Raw genomic sequence first — 12,358 nt, 5'->3', positions numbered from 1 at the left:
GGAGGTCAAAGAGCTGTTTATTCTTGTGCTCCCTTCTTAAAATGGCCTCGTGGGAAAAATATGTACTGCCTTTCCAATAAGCTGGTCACATGGTCTCTGCACCTGGCTTCTCCAGAATTTTTTTTTTCTTCATTCTGCAAATCTATCAATTTTTAGGAAAGTGCTGTCTTTGAAGCCCACTGCTAGTTCACAATCATGAGGAAATTTGGTCTCGCATACTTTATAAAGCTGTAGAGTTTTAAAACCATGGTTCTCCTTGCCAAAACCTGCAGGGCTGTGTAAACTCTATTCTCTTAAAGGGACAGTCCCACACAAATAAATTGAACTGAAAAATGGGAGAACATCACACTAAGACTCTTCCTAAGCAGGCAGCCAATGGCGAGCGGCATCAACCAAGCTCTTCACCCTAGATGACACCATTTTATTCAAAAATTCCTGCTACAGTAACTAAGGCACAAGCCCAGATTAAAACAGCAAATGCTGGAAAAATACAATCCCCGCAGAAAGAGAGTTAATTTTTCAGGTCAATTACCTTTCCACAATGGACCTTCCAGCATGAGTGGTTGCTTTGCTTAGGACCCAATATCCATTTCAAGTTCACTCACGAAACACATATTTTGTTTACTCATTTCTGCTTTTGGTCAATGTTTAAACTTGTCTCTTTGACACACTCTCAACTGATTTTCCAGCTTCTACGAAATCTCCTGGCCACATTTTACTGATTCAACCATTCAATTTTTGGATCGTGTAATCTAGAAAACAGCACTTCTGTTCTTCCTTCCTTGCTCATGCATCTCATGGGATGGATAACATTGCCTAACGAGTGCTCAGTCAGGAGTCAACGGAGGGCAGCCATTTTGGGTGGCGTGTTTAGTCTAGCGATTAGCGCAGCATTATTATAGTGCCAGCAAACCGGGTTCCAATCTGGAGGTTGCATGGTTTCCCCGTGACCGTGTAGATTTCCTCCAGGAGGTCCAGTTTCCTCCCATGTTCTAAAGACATAAAGGGTTAGTAGGTTGATTGGTCACATGGGTGTAATTGGGTGGTGCTGGCTCCTGGGCCAGAAGGCCTTTTACTGTGCTGTGCCTCTAAATTATTATTATGAAGTATTATTATTGAAATGGTCACCCAGGAACTTGGAGTCCTTGACCTTCTCCACTGCTGAGTCCTTGATTAGGGCTGTTCTCCTGACTTCTTCCTGAAGTCCACAATCACCTCCTTGGTTTTGCTAGTGTGTGCAAGGTTCTTGGCTTGACACCACTCAACGAGCTGATCTCTCTCCTGTGCACTTCCTCTTTGGCGTTTGGGATTCTACCAACAACTGTGGTGTCATCAGCGAATTTGTAGATAGCATTGCAATTGTGCCTGGCCACACAGTCATGGGTATATAGTGATTAGAGCAGTGGGCTTAACACATATCCTTGAGATGCACCTGTGTTGATCATCAGTGAGGAGGAGACATTGTTTCCAATTCGTGCTGACTGTGGTCTTCAGATGAGGAAGTCGATGATCCAGTCACCGGGGTGGGGTTCAGAGGCCCAGGGTTTGGAGCTTGTTGACCAGTACTAGGGGGATAATGGTGTTGAAGGCTGAGCTGCAGTTGAATAGAGCAGCCAAATATATGAGTTGCTGTTTTCTAGGTGATCCAGAGCTGAGTGAGAGCCAGTGATATTGCATCAGCTGTGAAGTGGTTGTGACAACAGGCGAAATGCACACCTTTGTAAGCCTTCAATTAATTCTCCTCAAATGCCCATCATCTCCCCCTTTGGTTCTCTTATCTACACTAAGGAGCAATGTATAGCAGCTGGTTAACATACATTCGAATCCAGGAGTAACCAGGGAAACCTCTTAGGGAGAATGTGCAAGTCCCTCATGGAAATTGCTCAAAGCCAAGATAGAAAACCGCTACCTGGAACATGAATGTCTGCAGACGCTGTGATTGTAGTGAAAACATAAAAATGTTGGAGAAACTCAGCAAGTCCTGCAGCGTCCATAGGAGGTAAAGATGTAGCACTGACCTTTTGGGCTTGATCTCTTCATCAAGGGACATGGAACAGTTCTATTTTGTTCAGAAAGGTAATGGAGACTTCCCCTGGGCTTTGGAGTTGCTGGGAATGATTCATCAAGGCCTTGTCGCCGTGGGCTAGCAATTTTGTGTATTTGCTAGAATCAAACACCTGCAGGGAGAATTTAAAGATGGCAAGTTCAAGTTCATTATCATCTGATTGTACATGTACAACCAGACAAAACAGAATTTCTCCAGACCATGGTGCTCACACGTTATGTACCATACATAATAATCATGTGTGTACATAAAAATAAATAAAATAAATATGTATAAATATTTTGGAATAATTTACTTGTTTCATTTACAAGCGAGCAAGGCTAAAGAAACATAACCAATGTTTCGGGCTTGAGCCCTTCATCACCATATGGAAACATGTCGGCAGGCATCTGAACGAAATGGTAGGGGGGAGGAGCAGAGGAGGAGTGTAGTCCCACAGGCAGGACATTGGAGGGAGGGCACACCTGCAAACAGGGAGAGGGAGGGTGGCTTTGTGAATGGAGAGGGAAGGGGGTGGAGAGCTGGAGGAGAGAAGACAAAGAGGAGGGAGGGAGAACGGAGAGTGGGCCAGCAGAAACCAGAGAAGTCCATTTCTCCAGCATCATGTTTTTACTTCAACCACGGTGTCTGCAGACTTCTGTGTTTTACCAAGGTTCCTGCACACCGTTCACCAATCTAACATTAAAGAAGCGATTTTGCAGCCTGGCAGTCCTGATTTTGATGCCCCTGTTCCTCCTTCCTGATGGTGGTTGGACAAAGATCCTATGTGATGGACTTGATATTGTAATTTCCTTTTTTGTTAGTTCACTGATTCCTACTCCTCATGGTACAGGGAATCATCGGTAAAGGTTTTCCCGGTATTTATTTTTGTATTTGAGAATCTCATTAACAAAGTATCTAGTATGATTTCTTATCTGCTGCATTAACCTTATCCTGCACCTTCAGAAATATATGAATATTCTGGATTCACATCCTTAGCCACTTATTTTCAGTTGATATCATGTTATTACCTTTTCCTGGTTGTTCTCCAGAGTCTATTATTTCACATTGCATCAAAATGTATCCATCATTATTTAACTTACACTTGGCTTTCTGAAATTTGCTACTACAGTAAAGCCCCTGATATCTGGCAGGGGGAATGTTGATTCTACTCCCGCCGGGAGGCCAACATCCCCGCTCCTACTTGGAGGTCAACGTCTCCACTCCTGCTGGGAGGCTGACATCCCCGCTCCCACAGGGACTCCGATGACTCTGCTCCCGCCGGGACTCCGACGACTCTGCTCCTGCCAGGAGGCTGACATCTCCACTCCTGCTGAGAGGTCGACGTCCCTGCTCCCGCCGGGAGGAGTGGCGCAGAAATCTAGCTATACAGATAGACCCTGACTTATGATAATTTCACCATACGATGCGAGTCGCGGAACCGTACCCATCGTAAGTCGGGGTCTTCCTGTACAGAGAGGGATTTTGAAGACAGCTTCTCCACCAGCTTCTGGGGAATGATTGTTTTACATGCCGAACTGAAGTCAATAAACAGCAGCCTGGTGTATGAGGCGTCGGTCTCCAGGTGGGTTCAGTCAGAATAAAGGGACAAAGCTATAGCATCACCTATGGAACAATTTCTGCTATAACCGAATTGTATTGACAGCTGCTCACTGCTCACTAGGCAGTCACAATGTCGAAAAATCAGAACAGATTTTATTATCAATGTCATCTCAAATGTAGTAGAAGATGTACAATAAGGTTAGATAACCATGTGTTTAATTAACCTTAACTAGAGAGAGGGAAGCTGCTTTCAGGTGGAATTGCCTGGAGAATGCGGCTCCAGAGTGGCTGAGGGTGTCTGTGAAGGAACGTTCAGGTGGCAGTGCTGAAGGCAGTGTTCTGCCACCTGAAAGGTCCGCAGCGGGGAGAGGAGCCGCGGAGCAAATGCCGGCTCCTGAGTCGGGGTAGGGGAGCCGTCTCCCTGGCATCCCATGCCGGCCACCCCAGCGCTGTAGTCCCGCGCCGGGGGACTGTCAGGCAGCGGGGACTGCTAGGCCCCTGAAAGCTGCTAGCCGCTTTGCCAGAGAGAGAGAGAGAGAGAGCTCTTCTTTATTGTGAGGCTACTGTGACAACTGGTCCATGGAGGTACAAGAAACAAGGGCAAAAAACAAACTGCCGGAGAAAGGTAACAGGCTGAGCAGGATCCGTGGAGGGAGATGGACAGCTGGTGTTTTGGGCCGAAACCCTGCTTCCCTGCTGAGAAAGGACATGGACGATAGGCAGTTAAAGAGAGGGGATAGCCCATTGAACACTAACAATGTAACAGTATATCTGTAGAAGGGTGTAAGGTACAAATTAATGAAGTATATATTGCAAAAGCCACATTTTTTTAAATTTAAAATCTGGTCTTTAATTTGAAATAGTAAGTGTTTCTCTAGATGTTCCCTAACATGTTGAGTTCTTCCCACATTTTCTACTGTTATCACGGCTCATTTTAATGTATATTTCAGGAAGTTGATCAACATGTATGGACTGTCCTTTTTTTAATGTACTTCCCAATGGAATTATGGAATTAACGTGAGGTCAGCTCCTCTGCCTGGTTTATCACCTGTGAAATGTGCAACCTGATGGACTTGAAAGGCAACATATTTTGTGCTTCTAAGTAAACATAGCAACAGAATGTGATGACAGTGAAACTTAATGTTTACCTTTGGTGTCTGTATTAATACTCCTTAATCTATGTTAATACTCTGTTAAATGTTCTGCAATAAAAATTAAACCAGCTAGAAAAAATAAAATGACAGACACCTTCAATTAACAATCACTAAATTAGAATGACTTCTGTTGAGGACATGACAGGCAATAATTTTAATTTTCCAACAGCAGAAAGCATGGAATTTAGTTTGGGCTGTGTTCTCCTGCAGTACAAACCCCCTCAGTTGTGACTGTGCATATCTTCTGTCATGTCTACACCACCGACCACACCTCCCCCCTCCTACCAGTTCTAGAGGCAACTATTCCCCCCCCCCCACCACATCCTTCAGCCATATATTCACTCTCCTTGCTTTGACAGTCTATTGATTCTGTACATATCATAGTTATTTTTAACATAGCCATCTAATTTCCAGTATCCGGACTCAATAGGCTGAATGGCCTCCTTCTGCTCCTATATCCTATATCATTAGTGAAAGCAAATGGGGACAAAGAATAAATACTAGTAACAAGGTAAATATTAGAAATGTATATTGAGATCAAGGGGATCATTTTCATCCAGCAGAAGGTCGCAGAGTAGACAAAGAAGCACAAATGACTTCTACGATCTGTGATTTTTTTTTTCCATATGGTCCCTTAGGACTCTGCTCAAAGTTTATGGGCCCCCTTCAAGTTTATTTTGTTCCTTCCATACTTCTGGCCCACTAACTCCATGAAAAATATTTTATGATTTCAGTCTGTGCTTCCGCCCCCCCCCCCCCCCAACCTTATGTACTGTGAGCCCCAGGGAGACCATATAGCCCTATTATTGAGAATGGCTCTTCTAGATAATAGAATATGTATTCAGGAAGAAATGAAGCCCATTGACCCATTAGAAAGGCATAAGTGTATTGAGATGATGAGCTGTTCCCAGCGCTGATCCTGTAAGAGACCGGACTGATCGTTGACGTGCCAAATAAAGACAGATTTTGCACACCTGAAAGCTCAAACAGAACTGTGATCTTCATAGGCAGGATGCTGTGAGCTTCAAGGTTGCCAACGAACAACTAAACTGGCCCAGTAAAGTAGAAAGAGCTCCTTGCAGATGTACCATTGTTTGCACACAGGAGCATGAGCAGGGAACAAAATGTGATCACTGTTGAAGGGGAATGCTCAATGCATTTATTATATGCGTATATATGTATGTTGCATGTTCTTAATGCGATGATTGGTGGATATTTAGGGGTGGTATCATTACTCTTTTCACCATGCTGTATTAGTTTAGCAAAAGACAATGGCAAATATTCTAGTGAACTCACAGAAATGCTTGAGGAACTCTGGTATCATAGTCTAAAGATGGCTAGCAAAATCACTGAGGACCCCCACACACAGCATCTTTCAGCTGCTCCCCTTGGGGAAGGAGATACCGGATCCACCAGGCTCTGCTGGAGAAACTCGGTGGCTCAAGTAGGATCAGCAGGAGATAAAGAAAGGTCGATGTTTCGACCCAAAACTCTTGAACAGATGCTCGAAATGTCGATCATTCTTTTACTCTCACAGATGCGACGTGAGCCGCTGAGTTCCTTTGGCAGAGTTTAGCTTCAGGTTCCAGCACCTGCCATTTCCTTTGGTTGTCCAACTTACTTAATGCATCTATAACTTCAAAGGCTGTTCCCTGATTCCGATTTCTTGAAATACAATATTGGGCAGTCATAGTCTGATAATATTTATTTCTAGGACTGAGAATGACAAGCAAGTGACTTGAAAAGTTGCACTCCCTACCACTGTTCCCTCTAAGTGTGCACGGATGTGTGCACACAGGTTTTGCAACCAGCGCACAAAGGACATTAACACGTGCACAAATCTCAACTAACCATATTACTTCATAGAATGTAATCATACTTGTATTAGATTAAAACATGCTAATATGGTTTTATTAACCATGAGAGATAGACTGTGCCCAAACTATCTTGACCTAATTTCAAGTTTACATTTGCACAAACCTTCAGTGTGCACAGACTTTGGTCACAGGGAAAAAAAAAAATTGCACAGCCGTAAGATTTTTGCACACACTGACCCCTAAAACTTAAGAGGGAACATCCTAAGTCCCAACTCATACATGAGCTCTTGAAACACACTTGATCTGACCCAAGGTCAGATTCAAATCCTGCTGCATTTTTTTTAAATTTCCCATTTTTAAAATCCTAAATTAACAAGTTTTTAAAGGTTATTTGAAGAAGAATATTTTAAAGATTGTTTTGAAAGTCGTAAACCACGGGAAACTCTTTTTTTTAAAACTTAAACTATAACCTGAAAGCAAAATCAATATAAATTTTTAAAAATACTGGCCCTGGAGAGAGAGGAGAATTAGAGGCTAATGAACTCTAATTAGAAATTAGAGCAGTGATTTCAAAAACATTATTCCTTTCCAAAGAAAATTCATGGCCCTGAAGCGTTAGATCGATGCCTGCTTTATTTGTGATACCAATGAGGTTGTTGTGTCAGAACAGGTTTACTAAGAAAAAAGGATCCTCATAGTTTGGCACATGGGCAAAATTGTGCAACATAATTTTAAAGTATACTTGTTCATTGATCCCACATGAGCTGTTAACTTTCAAATATGATGGCATAAATTTTAATGTTCATGAAGAGGGGTTAGACGAGGGGCTATTTTAAGTTTTAAACCCTAAAACCTGATACCAACCCACCCATTTCAGAGTTTGAGGAAGTTGGAATAACATTCTATCAGGAAACTTTGCAAAGTGAATGTTAACTATCCCTTTAATTGTGGACTGATTGCTTTTACAACACAGCAGCCAGTTGTATAGACATGCAAATTAGGGCCAGAATTAGACTTCTCAGCCCCTCCATCCTGTTATGCCATTCAATAAGAGCATGGCTGATCCGACTGTAAACCCCGTCTCTACCTACTTTTCAACCCCGTGCTTATTGAGAATCTGTTTACCACGGTCTTAAAAGTTTTAAGACATTGAGTTATAGACATAGAGCTGTTGATTTTTACAGCTCAAAAACAGGACCTTTGACCCAACAATTATGCCAACTGTGGTTTAAATTGAGTTGTTTATTGTAATGTCTGTGAGTTACAGTGAAACAAAAAACATGCAACATTGGAACCATTTTGAAAATAGTAACAAAATTAAATATGGCAATGGTAGCATTTAATTTTAAAGCGAGTATTTACATTAACATTATTACCTATAGGCCTGTGGAAACACAGAGCTGTAATCTAAAGACAATCTGCTGCAGGTACCCAGTGGGTTGAGCAGCACCAGTGGGAGAAAAAGAATGGATGATATTTTGAGCCATAACCTTTTATTAAGACTATATTATTTGTCCCTCCAAACCTTTCCTGTCTGACTTCACATCCTTTGATAAAGAGAGTTCCAAAAATCTAATAACAATCTGAGAGAGGGAAAAAATGGCTCTGTCTCTGTCTAAAGTGGGCATTGTCTGATTTTTAAACTGTGATTCCTTGTCTAAATTCTCCCACAAGGGTCAATAACCTCTCCACATACACCCTGTCAAGGGATCTCAGAGTCATACGTTTCAGTAGAGACCCCACTTGCTTTTACAAGTCTAATCTGTCGCACCTTTCACCATGAGACAATCCAGTCATTCCAGGTATTGGTGTCATCTGCCTTATTTGAATTGCTTCAATATTTTTGCATTCATATTTCTCATTAAGTGGGTAGACAGTAGTGTACACATAAATCCAGATATGATTTCACTAATGCTCCATATGAATTGACACAGGGCCAATGTTGTTCTGTATTCAGTTTCTCCTCTCTTTAAATCCAAATAATGCCTCTTGCATTCACTTTCCTCATTACTTGCTGTACCTGGAGACCTGATGTTTGAGAAACATGAAGACTCCCAGATCCCTTTGCATTTCACAGTTCTGAGATCTCTCACTTAACCCATCTCTATCACTTTATACTTGCCTTATATTCTTTTCACAAATGACCTTCTCATCTTTCCAAATCAAGTCAACTTTATTGTCACCTGGTTGCACAAGTGCCACTCAGTGAAACAGCGATCTCCGGTCCTCGGTGCAAAACATGCAGACACACTACTAGACATAGGACACGTATAAAATAAAAACAGTATATATGCAGGACAAGTATTCATCTATACAAATAAATAATTTTTTTTTTGTACATATGAGAGTCTCACTATTCATGGGAAGAAGCTGTTCCTCGGCCTGGAGGTGCTGGCTCTGATCCTCCTGTATCTCTTTCCCGACGGGAGCAGCTGAAAAAAATCCTTGCATCACTCGCACATTTATCAACCCTGCCTTTGGTGTCTTCATCCAAGTTGATTCATTAAATCCAATTAAATTATTTTAAAAATGGTTTTGGTCCCCCATTCGTTATATCCAGCCACACAAAGAAAACAATCCATTTGTGCCAACTTTATGCAGATTAAATAAATTATACCAGCTCTTTCTATATCCCTGAACCAAGCGATATTGGAAAATATACATAAAAAAGAGATGTTGGAAATGCTGAGCGAATTAAGCAGCCTCTGCATCTACCTGCAGTGACTTCAATGAGTGGCTTAATGGTCTAGTAGGGCATCCCTTTTACAGTCTACAGACATTGTAATAGAGATTAATATCATAGTCTTACTCAAGAATTGCAATAATTGCCAGCATTTGAAGGGAGAGGCATGTCCAAGGTACTCCAGAGCTGGCAGATCATTTGTACAATTTACCTACGGTGCTATATTTAGGCAATATTTCCCAGATTCTAGGGCATGTCTGCATATGTTTTTGAGGCTTTAAGATATTTTGCATTCATTGCATCAAAGAGTAAGCGTCACAGAAAACTTTCTCGATTTGCAATTTTATCAGTGAGAGATTCAAGATTGTACCATGCCTAGACTTGGCAATCTCTGTACTGCCTCCAGAATCAACATGTTGTCAAGCAAAGGCCTATGGAACTGAAATGGAGTTACAACTGTTCGCACCTTTACTTTCTGCATGAAAATTATTAAGCATGGAGCAAATGTTATCAACCATGGAGTTCTTTATCCAACACCTCCATGATCTTAAACACGTCCATCAAATCCCTCAACTTTTCTATCCTTCAGAGAACAGTTTCAGCCTGCCCAATCTCATCAACCTCGCCATGAGTCCAGAAGACGGTCACCTCTCGTGAACCATGGTAATAAATCGCTTTCATAGCATTTTAAAGCCTTCTTTCTAAAATCCTGGAATGCACTAAATAAATGCAATCAGTCAACTGGCTGCATTTTGCTCATCCCTTGACAGCCCTGAAATGTGGGTCATGTATTTTTGCCATAAAGAACGCTGACTTTCTCCAGTACTTCTGTGCATTAAAAGCTACAATCACAGCATTGGCAAACGTTCTTGTTTAACTTAAATACAGGCCCGGTCTGCTGGATTTTCATAATTTTAATGACATCGTGATGTATTATCGATAAATGAAAGAATAAAGTAGAACATGTCCCAGCATATATTAACAGTACTGAGTTGGATATGGTGGAGAGCTTCAAGTTCTCAGGAGGAAATCACCATAATCCAACTTGTGGGCTGAAGGGCCTGTATTGTACTGTAATAATCTATCTTCTAAATATCACCAACACCCTGTCATAGGTCGACCACACTAATGTTACAATGAAGAAAGCACACCAGAGATTCTACTTTCACAGAAGCCTGAGGACATCTGGTGTGCTATAGTCCACTTCACAGCCTGTTACAGGAACTCTGCCCAAGATGGCAAGAAACCACAGTGAGGGGTAAAAGCAGATCACGAAGACCGATCTCCCCTCCATCAACTCCATCTATCATTCTCACTGTCCCAAGGAAACCTGCTGTTGTAGTGGCAGCTACACTGCTCCAGAAAGAACACGCACAACCAGACGGGTTGAGTTCAGTGAGCAGACGAGTTTATTGCAGGCTGCTGGACTGTACTTATACTCCCAGCCCGGACCTGGCTGAGAACCGTGCTGGAGGGCACTGACGTCACCTGGGCATCAAGTGATCCCCCAGGGCGGGCATCTGAGCCCCATGCTGGGAGGAAGGGAACACCCCCGACGGCGCCATTTTGGCCGGCTGTCCTGCCGCGTGGCTTACAAGCAGGGCCAGTTCACCTGCCTAGTGGAAGTCTGCACCCAGGATGGCAGTCAGGAGGGATGAAATAGTGAAGCTCCACGCGAAATTTCTTTGGCCAATCTGGAAGTGGACTGTCTTGTCTCCATACGTCCGGATTGCTGTTGCGTTGGCCGCACAGAGGGGAGGTCCACAAGGTTGGTTCCTGGACTTGACGGCCATGGCCGGGATGATGCTGATCTGGGCTCCAGTGTCAACTCAGAACCGCCGGCCACTGAATGAGTTCTGCAGGTAGAGGAGGCTGTGTCCTTGGCCAGCCGCTGCAGCCATTAACAGCGGCCAGCCTGGTCGTTTCCCTGGAATGTGCAGGGCTGACAACACTTCCGAGCCTTGACTCCCCAGCACTGGTGGTAGAAGCAGAGGCCTTGAGCGGATGGTTTGGCCTTAGTTACACTCTTGGGGACCCCAGCAGGGGCCAGATGCTCTACCACAGCGCTAGGGGCAGGTTTGGCGTGGTCGTGCCCGTACCTCGTGACCTGCAGGACTGCTGAGCCCTCCAGGAATCTTGCGAGCCATAGCTCTTGGGCCTTTTGGGCGATCTTCCTCAGGTCGGTGAAGCTCTCTTGGACCAGCAGCGGCTGGATTCCGCTGGGCAAGGAAAATACGCTCGAAGAGTGGGCAGTTGGTGTGCTCACCCATGAGTGCAAACATCTCGTCCATCAGCTCCATTGGGGTCCTGTCCCCTAGGGCATTGAGGTTCCGCATCTGAGCAGCACGCTGGTGTCTGGATAGTCCGAGGGATCTGGTAAGCACTCGCTTGATGGTCTCGTGTTTGTCTTTGGCTGATGGGTGCTGACCAAGGTGCAGCACGCTTCTGGCAGTGGCCTGGTCCAGGGCAGCGACCACATGGTAGAATTTGGTCGTGTCGGACAAAATCTGGCAGAGGTGAAACTGAGCCTCCGCGTGGCCGAACCAGGTCTCTGGCTCCTGAACCCAGAATTCAGGCAGTTTTTCGGCTATAGCGGTGATCCTAGGCTCTCTCATGATAGGTTCAAAGACGTTAGAACCAGTCGGGGTCACCAATTGTAGTGGCAGCTACATTGCTCCTGCAATAACACACGCAACCAGACAGGTTGAGTTCAGTGAGCAGATTAGTTTATTTCAGGCTGCCAGGCTGTACTTACACTCCCAGCCCGGACCTGGCTGAGAATCACGCTGGAGGGCGCTGATATCACACGGGCGTCACGTGGTTCCCCAGTGCGGGCTTCTGAACCTCGTGCTGGGAGGAAGGGAACACCCCCGACGGCACCATTTTGGCTGGCTGCCCCGCCACATGGCATACAAGCAGGGCCGGTTCGCCTGCCTAGTGGTGAGCCACCACACTATAATATTAAAGGGCTTGTCATCCAATCCTAGTCTTGCTCTCTTCTCCCTCTCCCCCCCCCCCCCCCAACTTCAATCAGGCTTGAGAACACCAAGCTCCAAGTTCAAAGGATGGTTTATTTTTTCATGTTATCAAACACTTA

The 12,358-nt window shown here is 44.1% G+C and overlaps 2 protein-coding genes across 7 annotated transcripts in view; one reads left to right on the top strand and one right to left on the bottom strand.

Annotated features, from left to right (window-relative positions):
- The window catches only part of fbxo18 (F-box DNA helicase 1), a 117,078-nt gene that overhangs the window by 940 nt on the left and 103,780 nt on the right, over positions 1 to 12,358 (bottom strand). The window contains exon 22 of the transcript XR_011348000.1: positions 2,019 to 2,177. The gene's annotated coding sequence lies outside the window, so the exon portion shown is untranslated. The remainder of the gene's footprint in view (positions 1 to 2,018; positions 2,178 to 12,358) is intronic.
- LOC138748413 (uncharacterized) overlaps positions 1 to 12,358 on the top strand; it is a 56,467-nt gene that overhangs the window by 6,544 nt on the left and 37,565 nt on the right. The gene's annotated exons all lie outside the window — the stretch shown is intronic.

The sequence above is a fragment of the Narcine bancroftii genome, chromosome 13 (genome assembly GCF_036971445.1).
Source record: "Narcine bancroftii isolate sNarBan1 chromosome 13, sNarBan1.hap1, whole genome shotgun sequence".
Lineage (NCBI taxonomy): Eukaryota > Metazoa > Chordata > Chondrichthyes > Torpediniformes > Narcinidae > Narcine > Narcine bancroftii.
Note: the sequence above shows the minus strand (reverse complement) of the source record. Positions and strands in the feature narration are given on the sequence as shown.